The sequence below is a fragment of the Benincasa hispida genome, chromosome 10 (genome assembly GCF_027475165.1).
Source record: "Benincasa hispida cultivar pf3 chromosome 10, pf3_genome.v1.1, whole genome shotgun sequence".
Taxonomy (NCBI): Eukaryota; Viridiplantae; Streptophyta; class Magnoliopsida; order Cucurbitales; family Cucurbitaceae; genus Benincasa; species Benincasa hispida.
Window position 1 is genome coordinate 61389056 of NC_143487.1, and position 6283 is coordinate 61395338.

Below are 6283 nucleotides of genomic sequence, written 5' to 3' on the forward strand. Positions count from 1 at the left end.
TGAGGTTGGCACACAACCGTAATTGGATGTTCGGATGACACCCGTGGGAACGAGCCAAAACGAAGGGTGTATCAATGATCAATAGTCTCTAATAAATGACGCAAAGTTTGACCACTGCATCCAGACGCATCAAGTTGTTTTGACAAGAAGAGGTAAACATTCTTTTTAAAACTAGAAAAACATTTTTGAGCAAAAATTTGTGGTATAGAAGAATAAAGTAGGGCTTTGTTAGGAATTATCAAGGATAGAAAGAAATTGCGTTGTTAAGTAATGTTTCCTAGGTGGAACATTCGGAGCAACCAATCGACGCAAAATTTAGGATCGGAATTGAGCAATATTGCCTTAGTAGAAGATATGCTTGAGGACAAGCATATATCTAAATTTGGGGAGTTCGATAATTAGTAGAAATACAAGTTATTTATACTATTTTATTTAGATATTGCGGCCAAAAGAAAGGAAAGCTTCGTCAATTGTATAGAAATTAGCTAAGAAATGCGAGAATTATAAATTGTCATCAATACACCCACTGACACCATTGCGATGGTAGAAAAGAATATTTCAAGTCTGTTTTGCAGGAGATTAAGTCACCGCATGCGTTCAAGGCTCAAGATAAAAAGAACAACGCATTTACGTCGCATTGCGCCCATCATTCAGGAATGAATATACGATCAACGCAATAATGGCGCATGCGACAATCGATCAAGAGCTAAGCGATCAACGGAATCTCAACCGCATGCGGTAATAAAAAACAACACTGCATGCAGGCAAACGATCGAAGATGTGAAGAGCAATGCAATTGCGGAGGATTCTAACGGGATTGATTGCGTAACAGAAGGAATATTCACTCCACCATTTCTGGAACTGTCTTAACAATAAAGTGGGGACTACAAGTCAGAGAGTCAAAGCTTAGCCTATAAATAGCTCCGACTATTCCATTGAAAAGGGATGCTTGAATATAGAGAAAAGTGTATATACTGATATGAGGAGAGACTGGTTGAGTGACTAATCAGAGTAGACTCGGGAAGAATTAAGAGACAAGGTCGAGGAGTCTCCGGGCAAGAATCCTTCCGATCCCCGTCGTTGAAGCTCTATACATAGGTCACTCCTACCGGACGAGCAAGCTTGAGAGGGAAGCTCTTCTCTTTATCCATTTCACATGTCGGCAAGCAAAACCACCATCTAGATTTGTGTCAAGATGTTGACACTCTTCTGTATTTGTTTCTATCTCTTCATCATCACTTGTATTCATATTCTTATTCTATCATTCATACCATGTAACAGACGCTTAATACTACAATTAAATGTTATGATCATTTCCATCTCCATCTCTTTGCCTATTTCCGTTCATCCATATTTCACTTTCTCCACGATGTTTTCTTAATCCCTTGGATAATTAGCAATAATTGAGCAAATGAGTTAATTGGGTTAAGGAAATAATTAAGTTTAGCCAAAGCATGCCAGACGACATCTTCACGGGTGAGAGCAGAAGTGGAGATGCTATTCTACCTATCGAGAGAGGGTTGAAAGAATGCGTTCACTAAAGCGAGAAGTATTTCCACAGATGGAAGCAACCTTACGTTCATTACGTTCATCCCTGTTTCACCATAGAGATATGGAAACGTGGCCGATCACCGAGAGATGTACACTAAGGGAAAGCGGAACCTTAATTATATCTTTAACGCAATTAACAAACTTGCAACGTTTGTACTAATTATTCTTTCCCCTTCTGATTCATCCATAAAGCCTTGCCATCGCATACCACGATCCTTTGTATAAACTTCACAGTCAGTCTCGAACTCAGCATCATGTATATCATGTATCTTGTATCTTGCATCACGTTAGTTTAGGTTTATTTTCATCGCAATTTATGTTATTAATGCAACTTTAGTTTACCTGCACAAGTTTACTTTACCGCAATTTAATTTCTTGTACAAACACACACTTTATTAATTGTAAAAACACTGGTTGCATATATCACAAACGTAACACACTAACGACAACAATCCTTGTGTTCGACCTCGGATCGCTCCGAGAAACTTGCGTTGGAATTATACTTGGTTTCAGTGCAAGGAAACTTGTGACAATGCATTACTCCATAGCATACTACAACCATTTAGTTAACAACGCATATATCTAGAAGTAGTATCGCATAAAGTGTGCACGAGCAACAACACAACATAACATTACATTTTGTGTTACAAGTTTATGGCAACATGAGCTTGTAGCACATCATCATCCATGCACATTACATTCACCAATTCCAAGTCAACAAGTTTATGGCGTAAACTTGTATTACATCCATCCATGATTAGTGTGAATAATCGTACTTAGTATAAGATACATTTTAAGTCATCAAATTTATGGCGCCGTTGCTGGGGATTGGTAACGGTTAATGTTGAGTACTTTTGTAGTATGTGCAGAACAGATCTATTTTTACTGGTTGTTTATCGTGAAGAGCAATCTGATGGTTTATGAGTATTGGAGTGATCCAGAAATTCTAAGCTGACCCAGAGATCAGGCGTATTTTTCGCGCAGGAGCACATCAGAACCAGATTGAGTGCTAGAATTTCAAGACCTACGGTTGTGGAGAATGCAAGGTTGGAGAAATGTGCAACGCATTCTCCATACCTGGTGTGACTCCCGAAGGAAGTAGATTATATCTCTCCCCGTATATATCACGGGAAGGAGCAATGTTTGTGAAGACATTGAGCAGGTAAGTAGGACTGCCTGCGGAGATGTGGATTGCGTTCATCATGGAAAACGATCTTCTGGTCCATATCTCTGAATTTTATGTTTACATGCTTTCTTAATTCCTGTCTTTATTACTTCATGAACTTTGTCATTTATTGCTTCATTTAATTTGTTTTTATGACTTTATGAATTTATGCCTCAGTTAATTCTCTTGCGTATATTTCCATGCTCTCTTTAATTTCTTTAACTTTTCTGTCATAAATGCGTTACTCTTAAAACTTGGTGAATGATTGTTTGATAAGAAGAGAATTATTACCGCAAGGTCTTCGTGACTTATGTTGATGAAAAAAAAAATAATATTAACAAAAATAATAAAACAATCAACATCTAGTATACTTTGTGATGATGGGTGCATCTTGTACCAACAAGATACACTTTGCGTTCATCCAATTCAAATGCATTGTGCTAAGGGGTGTGTTGCGGTCGTATGTGTTCTTTGCCCGTCCTTAGCGAAAATGCACTATGTTGAGGTAGTGTTGCGCTTGTAGAAATACCGTGCGCCCGTCCTCCAGAAATGCATCGAGTTAAGGGGTGTGTTGCGGGGATGCATACGTTGTTGCCCGTCCTCTGCAAAGATGCATTTGTATTAATGGATTCATTGAGTTGATTCTTAACCTTACACCCATTTGAATAAAATATCAAAGACAATTCTTTTTGCGAATTGAGAAGTCTAATCGCTTCAGCTTCCAAGGACATGATGAATCTATAGATGAAAGGACGTACGACTCTGCAAATTCATAATGTGAGACAAGTGGCGGCAGGCTTTTTTAGTACCTCAAGGCCTGCCAGCACAGAATTCCCGTTGGGCCCATCAAGGCCCAACTTATAAATTCTGTCTCTTTGTCTTAGGTCGTTTACTTGCTTCATTTTGCAAACAAAAACCCTAGAGCCTTTGCATACCAAACTTTCTTCCTTCCCAAAACCCTAAAGTATTTCCCAACTTTCTTGCTCAGTTCATCCATGGTAGACCAGTCTCTCCAACCATCTTCTTGACCGTCATCACCCTCGAAAACCCAACTCACTGTACAAGAGGTGACAGTCCTTGCAGCAAACTGCCATCTCATCACCCAACCACAAACCATCCCTCGAGTCACCAGAAAACCTCAGCAAAAGCTTGCAGCATCCATACCACTCCAGTATAAAGAGGGGTAGAACTTTGAGAGCACCCCACTCCAAACATTATCCTCTGAAAGTGAAAAGAAGAGAAGAGACGATAAGGAGGTGTTTGGGAGTATACTCAGCAACATAGACAAAGAAGGAGGACTGCTTGAAGCTAGGGTTGTGAACCAGCCACTGCCTTTGGAGGAGGAGATGGAGGAAGCGTCAATGAGAAGCGCTTTGACAATCTTGGATCCTAAGGAAACTGCTAACGCAGAATCCTATGAGGGACCCATCAGGGTCGCTTTGGAGGAAACGGTGGCGGAGAAGCAGCCGGAAGTGGTTGAAGAGAAGAAGAAGAAGAAGAAGATCAAAGAGAAGAGGTTGGTTTTGGTTCAATAGAAAGTAACTTATATGTACTAAGGCCGTTAGTCATAAAAGCCTTGTTTAACACTGAAATGTTCAGTACGACAACAACAGCTAAAAGACCAAAGGTTTCTCCTAAGGAAAACGGCCATCTTTGGTATCTAAAGTTAGGTCACATCAACCTCAATAGGATTGAAAAGTTGGTGAAAAGTGGACTTCTAAAGAGTTTAGAAGAAAACTCCTTGCCGGTATGTGAATCATGCCTCGAAGGCAAGATGACCAAACGACCTTTTACTGGAAAAGGTTATAGAGCCAAGGAAGCCTCGAGGTGGGAATGAATATTTCATCTCTTTCATAGATGATTTTTCAAGATGCGGGTATCTCTACTTAATGCAATGTAAGTCTGAAGCCCTTAACAAGTTCAAGGAGTATAAGGCTGAAGTTGAAAACTTTTTACGTAAGAAGATAAAAACACTACGATCTGATCATGGTGAAGAGTTATGGACCTCCAATTCCAAAACTATATGCTAGAACATGGGATTACGTCCCAACTCTCGGCCTCAGGTACACCTCAACAGAATTATGTATCAGAAAGGAGAAACAGAACCTTGTTGGACATGGTTCGGTCTATGATGAGTTATGCTCATCTTCCAGATTCGTTTTGGGGTTTTGCAGTGGAGACTGCATGCTATATCTTGAACAACGTTCCCTCGAAAGTGTTTCTAAAACACCTTTTGAGTTGTGGAGAGGCTGTAAAGGTAGTTTATACCACTTCCGGATTTGGGGCTGTCCGGTACATCTGCTTGATAACTTATAGAAATACAAGTTATTTATGCTGCCTTATCTAGATATTGTGGCCAAAAGAGAAGGAATATGCGTCGATTGTAGGAAAATTAGCTCATAAATACAATAATTATGAATTATCGCAATTACACCCACTCACATCGTCAAGATAGTAGAAGATGATATTTTCTCTGTTTTGCAGGAAACCAAGTCACCGCTTGCGATCAAGGCTCAATGAGAAACTGAACAATGCATCTCTATTACATTGCACCCATCAATCAACAATGAAGAGACGATTAACGCAATGATGGCGTAATGCGACAGTCGTTCCAGAGTTGAATTTCAACCGCATTCGGTAATAAAAACAACATCGCATGCGAGCAACAGATCGAAAGATGCAGTTGAGCAATGCAAACATGGAGGATTATGACACGTGTACAACTAACCGTTGTGCAAATTTGACGGTCTGATTGCATAATAGAAGGAATATTTATTCCTCCACTTTGGAATTTCCATAATAAGAAGTAGGGTCCACAAGCCAAGAGTCAAAGCTTTCCATCTATAAATACCCCCATAGAATTCAGAGAAGACATACTTGATATGGGTATAATTAATACGAGGGCTAATTGTTGCTGAATTATTGAGAGAAAAATTTGAGCTGAGTACTGATCGGAAGAATTTCGAGAAGAGATGAGACAAGGCCGAGAGGTAAGTCTCAGTGCGAATCTGCCAGATCCCCACTGTGCAGCTCTGTGCTTAGATCTCTGCTACCGGTTGAGCAAGCTTGAGAAGGAAGCTCATCCATCCGTTCACTCCATCCACATCGGCAAGAAAATCTCCATCCAAATCGGCACTAAGATGTTAGCGCTTATTTGTAATAGTTTTTAACTCTATTTCATTAAGTGTATTTCATCTTCTTAATCTCTTTATTCACAAATCATGTATCAGACGCTAAATAGTGTTATTGAATGTCTCGATCAATTTCATTACCACTTCTCTGTCTATTTCCATTCCTCCATTAATCGTTTTCTCCTTGAAGTTTTCTTAATACCTTGATAATTAATATTGATTAAACGAGTAACATAATCTGTGCTAAAGAGATAAATGCGTTTAGCTAAAGCATGCTAGACAACATCTTCACCTGTGAGAGCAGAAGTGAAGATGTCATTCTCATCTGCCAAGAGAAGGTTAGAAGAATGCATTAACTAAAGCGAGTAGTACTTCCAGAGATGGAAGCAACCTTGCATTCATTACGTTCATCCCTGTTTCACCATAGAGATGTGGG